At 62.2% G+C, this 21,403-nt stretch overlaps 1 long non-coding RNA gene across 2 annotated transcripts; it reads right to left on the reverse strand.

Annotated features, from left to right (window-relative positions):
* Positions 1-12,119: 12,119 nt before the first annotated feature.
* On the reverse strand, positions 12,120-19,286 carry LOC127490937 (uncharacterized). Of its 2 annotated transcripts, none has more exons than XR_011379734.1 (4): positions 19,013-19,286; positions 18,785-18,937; positions 18,113-18,335; positions 12,120-14,528 (listed from the first exon to the last, which is right to left on the reverse strand). It is a non-coding gene; the product is annotated as an uncharacterized lncRNA (long non-coding RNA). The 2 variants fall into 2 exon arrangements; XR_011379733.1 differs by having other exon boundaries at positions 12,124-17,918; positions 19,013-19,279.
* Between the last annotated feature and the right edge of the window lie 2,117 nt (positions 19,287-21,403).

Raw genomic sequence — 21,403 nt, forward strand, 5'->3', positions numbered from 1 at the left:
AGCCCCAGCCGCTCTGAGCCCTCTGCCTCTTCCGCGGGCTCAACGGATGCAGATCAGTTGCTTCCACGCTGCTTGTCAGCCCCAAGCTCTCACTGTTAAAGAGACGCTCGCTTTAAGCTCTGATTTACGAAGCTAGTGACAGGGGAGCGGCCGGGCGTGGGGCAGGAGTCGGGAGGGCCGGAGTTCAGCTCAGCTCTCTGTTCCCCTGGCCTTCACGCAGCTGTCCTCAGTGCCTCCCTGGAGCCCAACTGTGTCTGTCCAGGCTGCCGCAACCAAGCACGTTGGCCTGGGCAATCTGGAGGCAGCTACTGTAGCCATGATGGTGCTGGGACCCGCTCCTGGGTCAAGGTGGGAGGAGATTCCATGTCCAGCGGGCCCCCTTCCTTGGAGACGGCGCCTGGCTGCACAGGCCTCACAGAGAGGAACGCAGGCCAAGGAGGGGGCAAGGCAGGCAGCACCCTCTACCCGATCCCACCCTCTGCAGAGCCCTCCCCACCTAAGCACTCCCGAAGACCCCACCCCGATCCCGGCACTGTGGGGGGTGGGAGGCACACGAATTCAGACCACAGCAGATCCCAAGACAGAAAGACCCCGGTCTGAAGATGTTGTTATTTTTTTAAAGATTCATTTAATTATTTGAAAGGCGGAGTTACTTAAAGAGAGAGGGAGAGGGAGAGAAAGAGGGAGAGGAAGAGATATTTCATCTGTTGGCTGCAATGGCCAGAGCTGGGCCAGGCTGAAGCCAGGAGCCAGGAGCTTCATCTGGGTCTCCCACACAGGTGCAGGGGCCCAAGCGCTTGGACCATCTTCTGCCACTTTCCCAGGCGCACTGGCAGGAAGCTGGATGGGAAGTGGAGCAGCTGGGACAGGAGCCCGTGCCCATGTGGGATGCAGGCGTTGCAGGTGGAGGCCTTACCCATTGCGCCACAGCGCCGCCCCCACAGTCTGGGAGGGCTCGTCCGTGAGCTGGGGCCTTGTCCTGGGGGAGGTGCCTGCTGGCCACTCTATCCCGCTGGACTCCCGGGCTGCTGTTCTTCCCAGGCTCCTTGGGGTGGTGGCGGCGAGATGGGGCTGGCCTCGCTGACCCCTGACCAATCTTGCACTAACGGGACACGAGCATGCTGGAAAGTTCTGGAACTGTCTCCTAAATTCTGGCAGCCTTGAAATGCATTCCTACCCCAGACCCCAGGATTCCAGGGAGAGTCAGGGAGATGCTCCTGTCACTGTGGGGAATCTGAGCGGTGGCTTGTCAATAACGCAAGTGTGGCGAGATGAGGAGGCACAGGCTGGCCTGCCCTCTGCCCTCTGCCCTCCAGGGGGACTGATGGAGTAAGTTCCTAAGTGAGTTAACAAATGGAGGTCAGGGACAACCTGACCCCCGCAGGTGGCGGGCGGGGGCGTCCGCTCTGCACAGTCCGTGGGGCAGCGCGACCCCTGGGCTCCCAGACCGCGGACCCCTGCAGCGCGAGGCGGGACTTCTCCTCCCTGCCCTCTGCACACTCCCTGCGGTGGATTCCTGCTCCCCGTCCGGGAAGATTGATGGTTTCATTACTCGTGGTGCGCGGCAATAAATCTCGGCGCTGTGTGGAGAGCGCGCTCTCTCCCCACGTGCGTCCTCTGAGCGCCGTGATTCATCACGGTGATCACTGGGTCACCTCGGAGCCGGGCGCCGGGAGGGGCAGCGGGATGGACGGGGGTGGTGGGGCTGGGGGCAGGGGTCATGCTGCATTGGGGCCTGGGGGCCACCACGGCTTCCACGGAGGCTGGCGAGGGGCAAGACAGGGGAGTTACAGCCCGGTGCCCCGGGCCCCGAGGCCGGCCCCTGTGCCAGGAAAACCTCCAGGAAGACAAGCAGCAGCCGCGCTCCCTGCAGGGGGGCCTTGAAGAATTCAGTTCAAAATGCACCGCGTTCTTGTTGGAGTCTGATCAATTCTCCTGGCAAATGCGGGGCTTTGTCTCTCGCTCCATGTTCCACTAGCGACGTAATTAAGGCAGCAGGTGCCCATCGGGCGTGCACGGGGCTGCTCAGCGTTCACGGCCGGGGAGGCCCAGGGCTTGGACTAAGAAGGAGAGAAGCAAAGAGAACACCGAGGGTGACGTCATCAGAAACCAGGGCAGGTGGGACGCGGGAACCTGCGACGGGTAGGGGATGAGAAAGAGCAGAGGTCGCAGCCCGGGCAGGTGGCAGCCGGGGCGGGTCAGGGCCCGGGGTCGGGGGTGAGTGAGGGAAGCCGGTCCAGCGCGTTTTTGAACACGAGTGCTTGGTCTGAGTGTGACGTCCTCAGGGGATTCATTCTCACGAAGACATCCGTGCTCCCGTTCTCCCGACTCTCATGGCTCTTTTGTTTCCGTTGCGATATTTGTAATGGTGAGCTGGGCGGGGAGATCGGCTCCCGCCATGGAAAAGCAGGTGGGCAGAGTGCGGGATATCCCTCGGGTGTCTGTTTGCCTTGGCGGCCGCGAGGCAGCAGAAGGCCGTGTCCGGGTGCCCGCCCAGGCCGTGGAGGCTGGCGGTGGCTCCGGCTGGGGGCTGCCTGGCTGCCGGGCCTTTGCTTTTCCAGAGGAAGACGGGAAGCCACACTTTCATGCGATGCCTTCTCATGTTTAACGCGGAAAGCAAACAGAGGGACGAGCAGGCCTGGGCCGCCCGAGCGGAGCCGCGAGCCGCGTGGCTGGGTGGGGCCGCCCCAGAGCGTTTGGGGCGGACCCTTCGCTGCCCCCTTTTGTAGCAAAGTCTGTTTCTCCGTTAGCTCCCTGCTCTGTTTTCCTGCCCTACAAGCAGCTCCTCTGCCTTTGCCCAGGCCCGACGCCTTCTTACGTCCAGCTCTGGTGGCTTTGCGTAGAGTGCCCGAGACCAGTCTGCGCAGCCCCAAGCAGGACGTCCTGGGCCTCGCCGGCCTCGCCTGGTGTGCGTGGGCTCTGGACGGCCGGGACTTAGCTTTGGTCGCTGTGGTGGCCACAGCGGCTTACAGGAGGGAGAAGGTTTTTTTTTAAAGATGTATTTATTTGAAAGGCAGAGTTACACAGAGAGAGAAGGAGAGGCCCACCAGCCCCGGGGTTGTTGTAGCAGAACCTCCCGGCCCCGCCTTTCCCGCAGCTGGGGGCGGCTTGGGAAGTGACGTCAGCTCCGCCCCCACCCCCACCTCTCCCACTTGGCCCTGTGGAAGCCGCGGGCTGCCCGGGGGATGTCTGTCTCCGCCCCCTGTGTGTGTCTCCCCTGCATCTCTCCTCGAGACCCCGCGCTCCAGGACAGGCTGTGCTCTGTCCCCTCATCACCCAGCGAGATCCCACTGGGAGTCCCGACCCTTCCCGTCCCCTGCCACGGTGTGTTTTATGTTTGGCCTGAAGTTGGATTCTTCCAGAACGAGACCCGAGTTCGAGAGTTCACCTGGCAGTGTTCCCAGGAGGCTCTGGCGGGAGAGCAGGGAGGAAGAGGCAGGGGCCTGTGGGGTGCTCGGCAGGTGTTCCCAGGAACCCTAAGGAGCAGGCTGCAGGGGCGAGGAAGTAGGGCAGGGCCGCCTCTACCTGCCTGGTCCGTGTTCACCGAGGGTGGCTTCCCAGGGGGCCAATGCCCAGGCCACACGCACTCCTGCAGCCAAAGACCCTGGCCAGCCGGTGGCTTGGGCACAGCCACCATGGAGCAGTGAGAGGCCGCCGTGGGCATCAGCTGCTTGTCGGGTCCGTCCTTTGTGCACAGAGAGCTCCTCCCCCAGGCTGGTGTCTGTGTCGGCTTTGTCTCTGCTGTGCCCCAGTGACCACACCCGTGCCAGGCACACAGCCCGCCCACCCTAAACAGGTGCTGAACAGATGAACGGAGCCTGCTGCTCCGCGTGCCTCTCTACGGGGCTGGGTGCTGGGCACCCTCAGAGAACCCGTATCTCAGACAAGGTGGCGTGATCGGGCCCCGGCAGAGTCCCTGCTGCCGCTTCTGGGGCTGTGGCTGCTGTCTGTGGCCATGCTGGCTTCTCCAGCAGCAGTTCTGGTGAGGGCTCGGACCACTGCCGAAGGCGCCCACTCCTCTGCAGACGCCTGTGGACGCTGTCGCAGCCACGAGGGCGGCCGTGACGACACTCGCCCGGATCTCCCGGCCCTCCTGCCTGTTGGGACCTCCTGGAGCCCAGCGACAGGCGTGAGCACTGTGGTGCAGGGGTGGAGCCACTGACGGGACTCCCGCATCCCACATTGGAGCCACCATAGCAGCCCCGGCGCCTCTGCTCTGAGCCAGCTCCCTGCTAACACACACCCTGGAAGGCAGCAGGTGGTGAGCCTGGTACTTGGGCCCCTGCCACCCGCATGGGAAACCAGATGGAGATTTTGGCTCCTGGACTTGGCTCAGCCCAGCTCTGGCTGTTGCCGGCATTTGCGGGGAGTAAACCAGCAGACGGAAGAGCTCTCGCTCTCTCTCTCTCTCTCTCTCTCTCTGCCTTTCAAGAAAGCTGAATATAAATAAATCAACATGAGAGAAGGAGCCCACCAGTTTGCTCCTGAATGTACTTCCCTAGAGACAGTATTTTTAAATTGCTCCCTCTCACATCAGGAGAAGAAAACAAGAGATACCTTTGTGCGTTTTTGTTTCTTTCTCTAACAGAGCAGTTGCGATGATTGTGGGACGTTGTGTGAATGTCCGAGACCCCAAGTTCAGGGACTCCAAGCTCCATCCCCGCCTTGCGGGCCAAGCTTCCCTCCTGGCGTCTGTGGAACGGACGTCTTCCCTCCTGGCGTCTGAGGACCCTGGAGCGAGGGTGAAGCTCTCATTTGGACTGCGTGTTAGAGAATGCCGCTGTGCCAACACGCAGTGTCCCGTGTGCCAAGTTAGTGTTGTGATCGTGAGAAACGTCCTCTTCTTTGGAGACACACACTGGGGTGCTTAGGGACGAGAGATCATAACTGCACCAGCCTCTCGTCCGTGGCTCAGCCAGGGCAGGAGACACACATCTCCAGGGAGCCTCTGTGGAGAAAGTGGCTGCACGTGGCGTGCACCTGCTGGTGGACGTGTGACGCTCACTGTGCTATTCTGCACCGTTCTGCACACTGGACAGTTTTGTGAAACACTAAGGACTTGGGAAAAGAAAATGAAAACAAAGTGAAAGAAATTTACAAGAGACAGGTGCCGTGGTTAGCATGGGGGTAGCTTAAAAAAAAAACTGTCCTGGGAAAGCTTGTCCTGGTGTTGCTGTCGCGAGAGGCAGCCACTTCTCTCACCTAAGCTCCAAAGCATGCGTTCTGGACAGCACTGGAGAGCAGTCTTTGTCTCTTTCTAGAGAGAGCAGTGAGGAAAGGAGGGGGGTGGTTATTGGTCAGGATGTCAGAGTGGGCACCGGCCAGGTTCTTCCTCCTGCAGCACTGACCTAATTCTAGCAGCCACCTTTAAAACCGGAGATGATCCAGGCTCAGCAAAGTCGTCACATTCCGGTGACACCTGCTCATCTCGGGGCGGAGGCCCAGAAGGAGAGGCGGCCAAAGGCACACAGTCAGAGAGATGTAAAACCCCGACTTGGGTGATCCCATGAACAGGAAGCTGTGCAGCCTTAGGTTTATGTCTTTTGGGCTGAAACAGCAGGAGGGTGCCCGGCCTCTCCCCTGCGCTGAGCCACGGCCCCGAGGGCAGCTGGGAACAGGGGTGTCCCTTGCTGGCGCCCCAGTTCCCAGGACTCCATCCGGGTGGGTGCTTCCCCATCAGGGGCCCCTTGCTTCATGGAGGACAAGAAGCCCCTGGGGAGGCTGTGGATGGGTTGGGCCCTGAGTGGGTAGTGGGGCTGGTGTGGGTGCAGCCCCCAGTGCCAGGCCAGGGCTCCACAGGGTTCCAAGGTCCATGAGCCCCTTGACAAAGTCCCCTCCCCTTCAGCTGCTCAGGCTGCAGAACACAGGCTGAGAACTGGCGTGGCTGTCATCATGGCCTACCATGCTGTTGAGAGGGGATGGCAACTTCCTGTCTCCACATTCAAACCCCTAATCACCCTGTTTGGCCCCAAGAGGTGGCTGAGAGCAGAAACTCTGGTGCCGGACATCTAAGCGTCCTTGCTGTGCCTCTGCGTCTGCCCCTGCAAGGTGGGCGCGACGGCAGCAGCCCCCAGGCCTTGGGGGAGTGAGCAACTGGGCACAGGTGGCCCCTAGGGCAGGGTCTGGCCTGCAGGCCAATGCCAGCACTTGTGAAGTGAATCAGAGAGCGCTTGTTGTGAAACTGTGGTTCCCAGTGTAACTAGCTTCACCCCCGGGTCCCCAGATAACAAGGACCTCTTTCATCCCACGTGGCCATGGTGTATCAGAGCGGCTCTGGGGGATCTGACCAAGGCCCTGGGCCCTGGCGTGGGGGTGAGGAATGGCACAGAGGAGCCCCCCAAGAAGGGGCAAGGTTACTGGGGGCAACAGGGTGAGGGATCCAGGTGGGGGTGAGGAAATGTTGCAGGAAAGGGAACAGCCCGTGCAAAGGGCCTGAGGGGCCGGGGAGCCCGGGGTGCCCAAGGCCAGAGTGGCGGGGACGGGGTGGGCACGGTGGAGAGTGGTGGCAGGTAGAATTTGTCCTTGGGATGGAGCCCGAATGCAATGCATGGAGAAGCCCCAGGATGCCTCGGGCGACGCGGGGGCCAGGGAGGGGCTGGCCCAGGGTCAGGTGAAGGCGCCGGCCCCGGTGCACCTGCAGCAGCAGCAGCGGTGCCAGCTCAGGCGCCAGCGGGGCTGCAGGTTTGCAGGGGAACAGGGAGGCAGTTGCATGCTCCCTGTGAGTAACTTCTTGTCCACATCAAGTCCCACAGGTCCGCGAGGGGACAAGCACGGCCTCTCTGCAGTACCGGGGGATGGGTGAACTCTTATTAGGGGGTAGAAGTCGCACCCGGAGCAAAAGCAGAGAGTTAACTAGAAGGCAGTGAAGCTCGTTGACAAGGACGCTTATGAGTAGTGAAGGGAGCGACACAGGCCCCCAGGGAGGCCATGGCTCCTCAGCCGTTGCTGTCCCTGCGTTGCGGGCGCAGGAAGACCCCTTCACGAAGCCTTACTCAACAGGAAGGCGAGATGCGCACGGCTTTGCTCAGGGCGCGTCCTTACAAACCTAGCGCCGCTTCTCCGGGAAATGCCCGTTTCCTGCCGACGGCGCTGCCGCGTCGCTGGTTCCCTCCCAGCGTGGGGAGGACGCTGCGGGTCCCTTGTCTGGTGACCTCATCAGCTCGCAAAACTGCCTGACGTCATCGCCCTGACGTCATCACCTGAGAAGCACTCATCCCCCCCCAGGTTCCCACCCGGGGCTTCTGGTGATGACCTCTGACCTCAGGTGCAGTGCCCAGACTGGGCTGTCACTCCTGGGGTCTCGCCGCTGACAGGGGGTCTGTGTTTCTTGGGAACCCCATGATGATGCCTTGGCCAGGAACTCACCCCACAACACACACACACCTGTAATCGTCCCTGGTCTCTGACAGCACTCACACCGTCCATGCCCTCTGTACCTCTGTGTGGGGTGCCATGGCTCAAGGTCAAGGTCAAGGTCACTAGCCATAGACAAAATAGCTTTAAAGTCACAGGCAGGCATCCTCTGCCACCAGCACCAACTGCCCCCTACGGGAGACCCTGGGCTCCCGGTCTGCGTCAGTGTGAAAGAAGTCGCTTCTGGGGGTCAGGACCAGGGGCCCGTCCTTCCCCGCCGCCCCCCGCTCCTGGGACAGCCCCGTCTTCCAGGTCCCGCTGGGGTCTGGCGCCTCCCTAGCCTGCTGGCCCTGAGATGGGCACGGTTTCATGTCTCGCCCTTTCATTTTCCTTTTACACTGTGTCGTGACCCGTTTCTGTTACTCCAGAAGGGAGTACTTTTCCGAATGTTTCTATTACTTCTTTAGTAAGTGAGAAATGGAGAGACAGAGAGACAGAGGGAGGCGCTCCCATCCGCTGAGCCGCTCCGCAAAGCCCAGTAATGGCCGGGGCGGGGGGCAAAGCTGGGAGCCGGGAATTCAGCTCTCGCCCCCAGCTTCGGTGACACCAACCTGATGAATGACAGGAAGCTGCAGCACCGCTTGAACCCAGGTCCTCTGTATGGGACCCGGGTGTCCTGGTCAGAGCTCTTACTGCTTTCTTAAAAATGAACTCCAACAGCCAGGACGAGTGGCGAGGCGGGAGGAACTTTGACCCCTGGCTCTTCACCGCGCTGCCTCCCGAGCCTCGCTGACGGCCGTCCTCAGGGCACAGCAGCCCGCGATGCTGCTAATCGGGTCCCACGCGCTCTGTGGGTCTCGGAATCTGCGGAGACTCCTCACTGGGAGCAGCTTGGCCTCGGCTCCACCTTCTCCGGAGGGGACTGGAAGGTGCCGGAAGCCAGGAGGAAATCTGTGTTCCCGCAGCCTCCACCCGGGGGAGAGCTGTGGACTGTACAGTGTAGACGCCAGCCCTGTACCTGGGGGAGGAGCTGTGGACTGTACAGTGTAGACACCAGCCTGCACCCGGGGGAGGAGCTGTGGACTGTACTCCAGTGTAGACGCCAGCCCTGCACCCGGGGTAGAGCTGTGGACTGTACTCTAGTGTAGACGCCAGCGCTATACCTGGGGGGAGGAGCTGTGGCCCCAGTGATCCAATGTAGACGCTAGCCCTGCACCCGGGGGAGAGCTGTGGCCCCAGTGATCCAGTGTAGACAGGAGCTGCTGGGAGCCAGAACCCAAACCTGGCTGCTGATGGGAAGCTCAGGGCCGCTCCTTGTTCAGGGGCTCCGAGGGTGGTCCCCGGCTGGCAGGGAGCTGTGGGCGTGTCCCAGGCCCCGACTAGCCCTGCCAGCCAGCCCCCAGCGCTCAGGGTGGCACAGACTCAGCCCGCGTCGCTGCACATGGGACAGGCTCCTGCCTCTGACGCCTCGTCGGGTGAGCCGGGTGCCCAGCCCTGCACCTGCTCCCGCTGGAAGTCGCCCAGAGCCTGTTTCGTGGGGCTCACAGGAGGCTGAGCAGGGCTCCTCTGATTCCTGCACGAGTGGCTTCATTCTGTTACCGGTGGTTGGCAGGGTTCTTGTCTTCACGCAAGAAGGAATCCAAGCATGAGCCAGAGAGTAGTGGAAAGTAAGATAGCAAAGTTTACTAGGGAAGGGACGTCCATAGGAACGGATGGGCACCTCTCCAGACAGAACCTGAGAGAGAGCGCCCAGTTGCTCTGACTGGGGGAGAGCGAGGTTACATGGCTGAGTGGAGAGAGCACACCTGGGCGGGCAGGCGGGCGGCTCAGCAGAGAGGCAGAGGGCTGAGCGCGCAGTCTGGTTGAGGGTGTGTGTGTGTGTGGGGGGGGGTTAAGGGGATGGATCTTTGTCTTTATGGGTGTAAATACTAAAACTCCTATCTGAGTTTTCCCCTTGAGGGTATCAGACAGGAGGAAGCCTAGCTGGCGCAGTCCTGAGTTTAGAGGAAGGGTAAGCAAGACCCCCTGGAGGATGGGGATCCCAGCAGAGTATTTGAAATGCGGATACTGGGCTGCACCTGGAAGGTTATCCTGCACAAGGGGTGGGGACCCCCACCTGGCAGGTTATCGGGTAGGAGGGGGCAGGGCAGGACGTGGATACTGGGCTGCCCCTGAAACGTTATGGGGATGACTTTGAGATGCAGATGCTGGACATAGACGTCTTCTCTTTAGGCCTTTGTCACACACACATAAGCTCACATCTGACTTCCTACCTAACAATTCCCAAGGGACTCGGCCAGCACAGGGCCCCACACAGCCCGGTGTCTGTACAGTTTGCCAGCAGAAGTCATCCCACCAGCCCGGGGGGGGGGGGCTGGAGGGCCAGGAGGCTTGGGAGGGGAGGGGCAGGAGTGTCACTCAGTTCAGGAGCCGATGGCCAAGTGACAGCCGCCAGGGACCAGAGACGGAGCCCTGTCTCCTGAGCGCAGTCTGTCCGGTAAACATTCAATTCCGTGTGAGCAGGACCATCAACCTGTCACCCAGGGCAGCCCAGCTCCGCCCTCCTTAGTGCTTGTATGCAAATCGCCTCCCGCTACCACTCCCTGCTCCTGGGGTGGGGGTGGGGGGCAGCTAGGAGGGCTGGGCAGCCCCAGGTCACAACACTGCGAAGGGACAGTGACTTGGCAGTGGGCGGGAGGTTGTAGTGGTGGAGCGGCGCCGCCGTGTCCTGAGTGACCCCCACCTGTTCCACGGCCCTGCAGGTCCCTGTCCTGGCCTGGGCCGGGTCCTCCTGCAGCTCCAGAGCCTTGGCCCTGTGGCTCCCGGAGCTGCTCTGTCCCCCAGTGTCCCGGGAGCACCCTGGGTTCTGAGGCTGTGGGAGTCAGCGTCCATGGGCTATCCCTGGGACCGGGCTCTGCGCAGCAGTGAAGGGGGCAGGGCTTGGACCACCCATCAGTGGGGTCAGGTGAGTCCTGTCCTCCAAGGAAGACTCCGGCCCCATCTGGGAAGGAGGCAGCACCAGACCCCCAGGGCCACCCAGGGCTCTGTCCCCAGCCCGATCCTCCCCCAAGTCCTATTGAGGACTCCTTTCCTCTCCTTCCTCCCTCCCATTCCCCTGGGAAAACCACAGATTCATCTGGATCTCCCACGTGGGTGCAGGGGCCAAAACACCTGGGCCATCTTCTACTACTTCCCCAGGCCACAGCAGAGAGCTGGATCGGAAGCGGAGCAGCCAGGGCTCGAACCGGCGCCCATATGGGATGCTGGCACGGCAGGCGGCGTTTCACCAGCTACGCCACAACACTGGTCCCATTCTATGAACTTTTGAAGCCCCTTTATACATCCTCTCTCTCTCACACACACACATACACACACATACACGCATCCATAAGCACACACAAGCACACGCACACACAGGCAGCGAGTGAGGCGTCATTAAGATGCCAGTCCACGCCTGCGCCTCCTCGCAGAGCGCACGTGAGCTGCGTGTCAGCGGAGCTCAGGCCCCGGCGTGAGCCCTGGCGGCCGCCCCACGCTCTCCATGGCAACCACGCTGACACCCGGGTGTCAGGTCCGACACTGCCGGGCGACTCCGTCTCCACGTTAATGTGTCCATCAGCTGCTCCCTGTCAGTGCTGCCCCCATCAGGGGAGGCTGCGAGGCCCAAACTGACACCTGCCTTGTGGGAGAGAGAGTGTGTGTGTGAGTGCGTGTGTGTGCATGTGTGTGAGTGTACATGTTTGTGCTTATAAGTGTGTGACTGTGTGGTGTGTGTGTGGTGTGTGTGAGTGTGCATGTGTGTGTCTGTGAGTGTGTGACTGTGTGTATGAGTGTGTGACTGTGGTGTATTTGTGTAAGTGTGTGTGTGAGTGTGCATGTGTGTGCCCATGAGTGTGTGACTATGTGGTATGTCTGTAAGTGCGTGTGGTTGTGCGTGTGTGTGCCTGTGAGTGTGTGCCTGTGTGGTGTGTGTGAGTGTGTATGTGTGTGCCCATGAGTGTGTGCCTGTGTGTGTGAGTGCATGTGTGTGTGTGCATGTGTGTGCCCGTGAGTGTGTGGCTGTGTGTATGAGTGTGCATGCCCGTGAGTGTGTGACTGTGTGGTATGTCTGTGTAAGTGCGTGTGGTTGTGTGTGTGTGTGTGCCTGAGTGTGTGGCTGTGTGTGTGAGTGTGTATGTGTGTGCCCATGAGTGTGTGCCTGTATGTGTGGTGAGTCCAGTGCACGCTGGGCTGAGGCTGGGATGAGATCTTGCACACGGCCCTGGCGGCTCAGGGGATTGAAGCCCAGGTAGGAGACGTTAGAGAAGCCGGCCGTGGTGGCCGAGGGGTCTCCAGGGACAGGGCCCTTGCTGGGGGGCTGTGGACCGCAGGGGTCGTGGGGCTGGGCCGGGCTGGGGCTGACAGAGGCTGGGGGAGGAGGTCGGGCTCATTTCCACGCACAGCAGGTCCCCAAGCCCAGACACCACAGGGCCCTGCATGGGACATGTGCAGGAGGCAGGGGAGACCCGGGCAGGCAGCGGCCGGGCTCCCGGAGCCACCTGCACCTCCAGACCTGGTCCTCACAGGTTCCGGCTCCTGCTCCGGACACCGGGGCCTGGGGGCGGGTCTGCTGCTGGACCTGGGGGCGGGTCTGCTGCTGGGCCTGGGGGCAGGTCTGCTGCTGGACCTGGGGGCGGGTCTGCTGCTGGGCCTGGGGGCGGGTCTGCTGCTGGGCCTGGGGGTGGGTCAGCTGCTGGACCTGGGGGCGGGTCTGCTGCTGGGCCTGGGGGCGGGTCTGCTGCTGGGCCTGGGGGCGGGTCTGCTGCTGGACCTGGGGGCGGGTCTGCTGCTGGGCCTGGGGGCGGGTCTGCTGCTGGGCCTGGGGGCGGGTCTGCTGCTGGGCCTGGGGGCGGGTCTGCTGCTGTTCCCATCCTCAGGGGGAGCAGGCCCAGGACGGCAGAGGCGCTTGCCCAGGGTCGCACAGCACAGCACATGTGGACAGCACAGCCGCAGCGTGGGGCACAGAGCCTGGGCCTCCGTCGGGGGCACTGGGGAGGGGGAGACTGCGGCAGGCGCGGTGGAGAGAACAAGCCCATCTCAGGGCAGCCGGGACCTGGCTCCAGCAGTCGCTGCTCTGGGCACTGTGGCCGGGGCCCCGCTGCTGGCGCCTTGGAGTCAGGGAATCTGGTTCTCTGTGAGCGCCATGGCTTTCCGTGTTGCCATGGGAGGCGCGTTTCCTGCCAAACACCCAACACCGAGAGGGACAGACAAGGCGGTCGGCCGGCTGCTCTGGGGCCCTGGGAGCACAGCACAGCAAGACCGCGTGACCTCTGGCCTTGGAGAGGAGCAGCCGTTCTTCCCAGAATGCCCTGGGGTGGGGGCGACAGGCCAGTGAGCCGAGGACGCTTCCCTCCTGGGGCTGAGGGCGCCTCCGCAGACCACACGCGTGCGAGGTGACCGCCCCGGAGCTCACGCTGCGCAGGCTGTGGGGGCCAGGGAGCCGCCGTGTCCCCTCCAGCTGGGTGGCCCAGGAGGGCTCTGGGGAGGAGCGGGGACAGGGATGTGACGGGGCTCAGCTCCGGGCCTGGAGAGGGTGGTGGCGTCCGTTTTCCCAGGGCTGTCCTGGCTGCTGGCAGGTGGGCGGCACAGGGCAGGCGCTTCTACCCCGGCCCACAGGGCCCAGCTCCCGGCTCTACCAGGCAAGGCCGGGGGGTGTCAGGACCTCGCCCTCTGCCCCCAGAGGGCAGAACCGACCCCCAGAGGGCAGAGCTGACCCCCAGAGGCAGCTGGGGGTTGGGGGGACAGGCCATCTCCTCACAAGGCCCGTCTCCTTAAAAGGCCAGTTCCCAAGAATGCCAGGTGGCAGGCGCCGGATTTTGGCACCTGACGCCCTCCCGCCAGCTGCCCGGGGCCTGGAGCAATCGTCCTTTGTGAGCTCTGACGGGGAACAAGTGGCCGCTGTCCTTTAATTAGAAGGGGACACGCTAAGCCACGGCCTCCCGCGGCCTCCCTAAATGCCCGTGAAATCGGCTGCAGACTCCACAGCTGGGTGCAGACGCGGGGTCCTCCGAGGCCGAGGGGCGCCCTGCCCCCCACCTGGCTGCGACTCGGAGAGGATGCCAGGCAGCCAGGCCCCCGGCAGCCACCGCTCCGCCTGGCAAAGGTTTCCCGCAAATTCCCTTTCCCGGCTGAACTTGGGGCTCCGCTCTGCAGGTTCAGGGCGCCCGTGTCTGCTGTTGGGAGCCGCCTGGGCGCGTGGAGGGTGCTGCTGTGCATGGGGCGGGGACGCTGTGGGACACGTGGCCGCCAGGTCTCTGAGCCTTAGTAAACGTGGGTCCCCCAGGGGGAATGCTGACCGGTCTCGCCTCGAGACCCCAGGGGGCAAGCAGGCAGGAGCAGCTCAAGGTCATTTCCTCGGGCACTCAGGCCTCCTCGGTCCCAGGTGTGACCCCGGGTGTGCAGGACAGCACTGGCCGGGGTCAGGCACGAGGGTCACAGCCACCAGCGTCCAGGAGCACGGATGGAGATGCTGGGACTCACGGAGTCACCCAATCAGGAGTGAGGGAGAGCCGGGGGTGGGGGAGCCAGGGCTGGAGGGGCATCCCAGCCCTGATCACCAGATAGGCTCGCAGCCCCCAGGGACAGGCTCCTGTTTCTGCCCCCCCCTCCCCCGCTGGCCCTGCTCCTGGGTGCCGTGTGTGTGCACCAGGCACGCCCAGGCCCCTCTCATGCCTGGCACCCCCTCCCTCGGAAGCCCACCCTGTGCCCTGGTCCTGGGCGGGGAGTGGGGGGAGGGCTGGGGGTGCTGTGGGGGCCACAGCTGCGCATGTGCAGCCGGCTGCGCTGGGTGTGTGTGTGGGGTGGGAGGGGGGAGGCACAGGCTGAGCAGCGAGCAGGCAGAGGGCTGGGCAGCAGGGCTAATTAATTTTTCTCCGAGGCTTCTCGCACTGTCACTAATTTCCTTGTCGCGTGTAAAAATGTAGGCATGGGCTCAATTAAAAGCGATGTTCGCTGCCAGCCAGGCTTGTCTTTTACTCACGCCCTCCGCGTATTGACTGTGACGGCTCGCTCCCCTCCCAGCGCTCGCCCTGCTGTCCTGGAATCCTGGTGGGATTTGCTGGGCGGGATGGGGTCCAAGGCAGCGCGCACCCGACGCGCCCCCAGCCCCGGGCCTCTGGGCGGCTGGGGAGGGGCCGCTAAGGGCACAGGGGACAGAGCAGACGCCAGGCTTGTAGAGGGCCTTGCGGTGGGGCGCTCGGGACGACGCATTGGCCAAGGCCAGAGCCTCACACTGGCTGCAGGCCCGGAGCCTGGGAGGGGCATCCCCTGCACAGAGCAAAGCTGCGGGGATGCACCCCGACAAGGTGCTGAGGGACAGGCCCACAGACACCCCCGCTCCTCCTCAGCCACGGCCCTGCGGGGCTCAGGGTGGCTGCGTGGGCTTCCCCCTCCCCTGCACCGCCTCACACATCTCCAGCCTGCAGGCTCCCAGGCTGTCCTGGGCCTGGGTGCTGACCGTCGGACGACGATCATGTGCGGGCGGACGGCTGGGTTAGGAAACGTATTCCTCCCACCACTCTACATCATTAGCCCCAAGCTACAGATGAGCACTCAGAGGTTTGGTCAGGTTGGGAAACCTGCACGAGGACACACAGGGGTGAGTGGTGGGGCTGGGTGTTGAACCCAGCTCCAGCGGATTGGAGCCCTGGTGTGTAACCATGGCAACAGCTACAAGGTCCCTCCTGGTTTGAAAGGCAGAGTTACAGAGAGTCAGAGAGAGAGAGAGAGAGAGAGGGAGAGAGAGGTCTTCCATCCACTGGTTCACTCCCCAGTGGCCACAACAGCCAGAACTGCACCAATCTGAAGCCAGGAGCCAGGAGCCTCTCCTGGGTCTCCCACGTGGGTGCAGGAGCCCAAGGACTCGGGCCATCTTCCATTGCTTTCCCAGGCCATAGCAGAGAGCTGGATCAGAAGTGGAGCAGCTGGGACTTGAACCGGTGCCCATATGGGATGCTGGCACTGCAGGCGGCGGCTTTACCCGCTACGCCACAGCACCGGCCCCTCTGCGGTAGCCTTTACCCCCGCCCAGGTTCCAGCTTTGAGGTTTACAGTAAAGGGCACCCTGGCGTTTGCTGTCATACCCGCCACGTGTCCTAGGCTGAGCGGTGGGTGGCCGCCCGTTCTGCCACGAGCAAAATGATTAGCGTGCTCTGGCTCAGACCCCAGGGCACCTGCTGACTCCGCCCAGCCTCCCAGCTCCGCCTGTGCTGGGCCGACGCCTCCCTCCCTCGGGCCTCACTGCAGTCCCGCTGTCGCCATCCCCGGGTGTAGACGGGAAATGGCAGCACAGAGGCTGGTCTGGTGAATGTGGGAGGGACAGGGCTGAGCTCTGAGCCTCAACCGTGTGCTGCCAAGTCTACACCTGGCTCCACACAGACACCCCGAATCCACAATCCTTGGGCGGACCCTGCGTGGGGGGACTGGACACGGCAGGTGTTGGGGGGCTGCTCACCACCCCCGGCTGTGTCTTTCCCTTCTGGTGAAAACCCTTTAGTCTGGATAGGGCCAGGCCATAGTCCCGGGGGACTGAACACGAGTGGGAGCAGGTGGCGACCCCGGAGCTGGTGGCCGGCAGCCTGAAGGGCCGCGCAGGCATCCAGGAGAGGTGCCCAGGGGTGTCACCCAGGAGATCCTGCTGATGTGGGGGGGGGGTCTCTGACAGCAGACACGTGGCAGCGAATGCCAGGTCACAGGCACACAGCGGTGGCCTGGGTGGGGCTCCGTTCCCCAGAAGCAGCCGGTGGGCAGACCCTACCGGGTTGGGGTCTTTGTGGGGCGCCAGCCCGTGCTCAGAGCTCCTCTTGTGATGACCCCAAAGAGTCCCCAGCCCTGGTCCATCGCCATGGTCCGCACGTCTGCGACGTGGACAGCTGTGTCCTGGGGCCCCAGGGTAGGGCCAGGGCACGAGGCTGACGAATGAATGACCCCCGACTCCGCCATCAGGGTCCCGAGCCTGCCTGCTCCTAGCGCCCCGGCTGCAGAAGTGGCCCTTGGACTGCAGCCCCTGCTCTGGGTGTTTGAGGCTTTTTGTTCCTGAGTCACAGGGAGAGAGGAATTTGCACCCCAGGCCAATGCTGCAAACAGGAACGCCGCTTATTTCCAGTGTCTGCAAATAGTCCGTCCTGCCCCGCCCCATCTCACTTCCCAATGCCTTGTGCCCTTCTGAACTGTCCATCCCGGCTTTAAAACTCCCTTCGCGGTGCCCTGGTGGGCTTAGCTCGGTGCCTGCAGACTTAACCAGCAGCCCTCATCCCGGGCCGCCTTTCTGGTGGTGGTGTTTCCCTCCTGGCCAGCGCTGTGAGTCCGGGGCGTGATTCGTGTTGCTCACTTGCAGCCCCCGTGGGCACAGGGCCCGGCTCGGGGCCACAGCTCAGAGAGCGCTACTGGCTGCAGCTGGGGAGGCTGCTCTCCGCTTCCCACATTTTGCTAAAACCGTCTAATTTTAGGCTGCCGGGTGATCAGTCGATAGCATCCCTTCCCCGCGCGGCAGTGCGGATGGTTAGATGGGAGTCTGTGACAGGCATCGCGCGCACAGCTAAACGGCTTGGCACCTGGTCAGGAACCTCGCCCCGCGGCCCCCGCACCCAGCTGTGAAGTTATTCTGAGTGTGAGATTTGCATGCAAATCCCTGTGAGTGGGCAGGAGCCAGGGTGGCTCAGTGCTCACGTGGCTAAAGGAAGAGGTGACCTACCGATGTCCTCGGACATCAGCCGACAGCCCGGAAGTCTTGCAGTGTGGGCTCCACGTGCCCTGGACAGAAGGCTGAGGCATCCACCCCTGAGTGTGGCTTGCAGTGCCCACGTCGTGTGGCAGTTGAAAAGGTCGTGGGAGTGGGCTTCAGCCTCCCCTCCGCCCCCCACGTTTTCTTTCTTTGCAAGGATCAGACTTATTAAGGCTGGTTCTGGGACAACCTGCAGGCCGGGGCTGGACCAAGAGCCGGGGCTCCATCCGGGCCTCCCACATGGGTGCAGGGGCCCAAGGCCATCCTCCACTGACTTTCCAGGAGCATTAGCAGGGAGCTGGATCGGAAGTGGAGCAGCTGGGACTTGAACGGCACCCATGTGGGATGTGGCTATGCCACAATGCCGGCCCCCAGGAAAATACACTTTACACAAAAACAATACTTTTTTTTAAAATGAAAGTAGGGACAGGTTTATTTTATTTAATCTCCAATGTGTTTTCTGTTTGGAAGAGTGTCTGACAGGGGGCCAGCGCTGTGGCAGAGTGGGTAAAGCTGCCACCTGCACTGCCGGCATCCCATATGGGCGCCAGTTCAAGTCCCGGCTGCTCCACTTCTGATCCAGTTCTCTGCTGTGGCCTGGGACAGCAGTGGAGGAAGGCCCAAGCCCTTGGGCCCCTGCACCCACCTGGAGACCTGGAAGAAGCTCCTGGCTTCAGATTGGCACAGCTCCAGCAGTTGTGGCCATTGGGAGAGTGAATCAGCAGATGGAAGACCTCTCTCTCTCTCTCTCTCTCTCTCTCTCTGCCTCTGCCTCTCTGTAACTCTGCCTTTCAAATAAACAAATCTTTAAAAAAAAAGAGAGAGAGAGAGTGTTGTCTGACAGTTGGAGGAGGATTAAGTACCAGATCACATTTCTCTGAGAGGTGCAGGTGGTAGGGCCTCGTGCTGCAGGTGCCTCTCTCTCTCTCTCTCTCTCCCCCTCCCCCACCCCCCCCTCCTCCCTCCTTCCCTCTTGGCTCTTTCTATATGCGTATCCACCTGTGTATGCAGTGTTTTCACGCGGGGTTGGCTGAGTTTCGGGGACAGCAGGTGCCACGGTTTGCCCACGGAGCTCCTGTCTTCATGTCGCCTCCAGCAGCCACGCATTTCGGGGCCGCATCAGCTCGCTCGTCTCGCTCGTCTCGCTCGTCTCGCTCGTCTCGCTCGTCTCGCTCGCCACGAGGCTGCACCACCGCCCGGCGGGTTTCCGAGGGCGGCTGTGCTGAAACATTCGAGGTTGAAATAAGCGTTATCTGATTTCTTATTGCAAATCACTTTGCATGAAGATCTTTAAAAAAGGACTTATTTATATGAAAGGCAGAGTCTCATATACACACATGGGTGGGTGGGTGGGGGGGAGAGAGAGAGAGAGAGAGAGAGAGTCTTCTATCAGCTGGTTCACTCCCCAAATGGCCACAATGGTAGGGTTGGGCCAGCCAGAAACCTGGAGCCGGGACCTCCATCTGGGCCTCCCACGTGGGCGGCAGGAACTGAATTGGAAGCAACAGAAGTGCAGCGGACAGGACTCGAACTGGCACTGTGACCGGGCACGCCCATGTCCCGAGTGGCAGCTCACCCAGCCACGCCCCGCCAGCCCCATATTTACCTTTTCACCATGGTTAGGACACTGAACTGAATGTTTAAAAAAGACACACAGATAGATTATGTTACCTACGGATTTCATTTCATTTCGAATTTCGACCAAAGCGGAAATGATGAGTCGTGTGACTGAACAGGTGGCGCTGGGGGGACGGAGCTGAGAGCAGCGTCTTCTCTCTCCCCACAGCCACTGCAGCCTCGCATGAAGAGGCTTTTGAGTGGTTCCTGAAATCAGATTTGCAGCACGAAGAGGATCCTTGCCTCCGTCCTCCCCCCGCCCGGTCCTCCTCCACCACTCACCTCAGCAAGTCTGCGGTGGGGGGGTGGGCGGCCGTGATCTCGCTGCTGCCCTCCCCGGGCTGGGTGAGCTGTCCTGGGATTGTCCCTGCCTGGGCTCCCTGCAAGCCCCTGCCTGGTGGGCAGATAATTTGCCCCTCAGTAGGAGGCGGGTCAAGAATCAACAAACACACTCATTTCAGGGGATAAAAGCCGAAGCATTAGTCATGCAAATCAGGGCGGAGCAGAGCCCGGGAAGAAAGGAGCTCATTCAGAGTCCAGGCTCCAGCTGGCCCCGGCCCGAGCTCCTGCAAACACTGGGCCCAGGGCTGAGAGAGCATTCATCAGGGTCGGTGCCAACCAGAGCCAGCGGCAGCCGTTCCCAGGACCCCGGGTGGCCGGAAGTGGACCGGGGTCCACGGCGTCTCCAGCTGTGGCTCAGGACGGGTCCCTGCAGGTGTGGCTCAGTTTCCTCCCACTGGAGGCGCTGGCCCAGCCACCCCTTCTCACAGGGGGAACGGGTGGAGGCCCCTCGGGCACCAGGCTGCAGGGAGTGCCAGGGTGATCCATGGGCCCCTGACACCACACACGTGTTGCGTGTGATCCAAACGCACGCCAGGGACCAGGGAAGGCAGTGTGGTTGTTCCGCACTCGCACCCAGGACCCAAGGAGGAGCCGATGCTGACGGTTCCTGATGTTCCCGGGAAAGCATCGCCTGGCCCGGTGGCCTTTGGAGTTCATTGACCGCCGGCTCCCAGGAGACCGCAGGCACAGAGTGAAGCAATTCAGGCGCTATAATTATGCAGTGTGCACATTTGGGCTTTTTTTTTCCTTTTCTTTGGAGAGGAAGAAAACCAAATAGAGAAGAGGAGGCTCAGCCAGACAGCCCGGTTCCCAGAGGGCAGGACCAGCTGGAAAGTCACCGGGAAAGGCGTGTCACGGGAACCTGCTGCAGGCTCCCCCGTTAGGACGCGTGCCAGCAGGTGTCTGCCCGCCACAGCCACACTTCCTGTTCCTCCTTGAGCTGCTCCAACCAGATGGTGGAGGCCTGATGACACAGGAGCCTCCCTGGGCTTCCTACAGGACCCCAGGGACTCCCCACCATGTGCCCACCCACTTCCGGCTCACAACGCAGGCCCTTCCTGCCCGGGATGGGAGTGTTCTCTGTCCAGGAAAGACACTCCAAGGCTGGAAGGTTGCAGGCGCTGGGGCAACTGGGGCCTGTCCACCCCTCCCCCTCCCCCAGGGCTCCACCTCCCCCCCACCTCTCCCCCTCTCCCTAGACTCCACCCCCTCCCTTCCCCTCCCTCCCTGCCTTCTTTCTGTGCCAGGTTCATTCCTGATCCATGGTCTTTCTCCAGGTTGCCCTCTCCCTGGGAGCGCCACCAGCCCTTGGTGTGGCTGCCCCTTCTCAGCTGTCAGGGCCCTGCCAGTGTCACCTCCTGGGCCAGCCCCTCCATGACAGGAGTCCACAGGAGCCCCTCCCCCGGCACTCCCAGGCATGCTGCCCAGTTTCCTCTCATGGGGACAGATGGGCACCATCGGAAGTGACCTTGAGCACCTGTTGACCTGAACGTCTGTTCTCCCGCTCCCCACCTGAGTATCGGCGCTAGGGCAGGGACCTCCCTGTGGGACTACGCTGCGTCCCCAGTACCTGTGGCAGCACCTGGCTCAGTGGCACAGGGTGAGCCCGGCTTCCACGTGCTGGGCTCAGGACGTGGTGTGGCTGTTCCCCGGCACCAGCTGTGGCAGGACCCTCCAGTCTGGGTCAAAGCTCTCCCTGTGGAAGGGGCCGATGCCGGGGTACTCACCACTCATGACTGTCAGTCTACATCAAAGAGGGTTGCCGGGCAGACAGCTCTGGACTTGAAAGCCACCAGCGTTCAGTTGCTGTCCACACCAGGGCAGAGGTCAGGACACAGGCTGAGGCAGGGCGTGATGGGGCATCCCTGCGGAAGTGCGTGTGTGCGTGTGCGCGCGGTAGGCACCCTCCAGTCTGCGGGCTTCCTCCCTCTGCAACTCGCCAACTCCTCCTGCACGCCAGGCTGTGTCCCAAATATTTCTCATAAATGACTTCTGGTCATTGTCCCCACCATTCCTCCCTGTGGGGGTCACCCTGTTCTACAGATAGGAAAAACTGAGGCCCGGGGGGTGAGGGCACCTTCCTGTGGTCCCCTGCCGGTGCATGGTGGAGCGCAGGCCGCGGAATCCATGGTCCCCATGCGGGTCGTGCACTCCCTCTCCAGGCAAAGACCGTGTGCACTAACACCAAGGTTGGACACCGTGAAGACCCAGGCAGCATAGAGGCACAGCGTGGCGGCCCTGTCAGGAGACAGTGCTTCAGTCTGGGGACATCTCCGACTCTCTCGTGGCCTCTGGGGCAGGTGCACGGGGTGGCGTTCTCCCTGAGTGCAC

This window comes from Oryctolagus cuniculus, chromosome 11, assembly GCF_964237555.1.
Source record: "Oryctolagus cuniculus chromosome 11, mOryCun1.1, whole genome shotgun sequence".
Classification (NCBI taxonomy): domain Eukaryota; kingdom Metazoa; phylum Chordata; class Mammalia; order Lagomorpha; family Leporidae; genus Oryctolagus; species Oryctolagus cuniculus.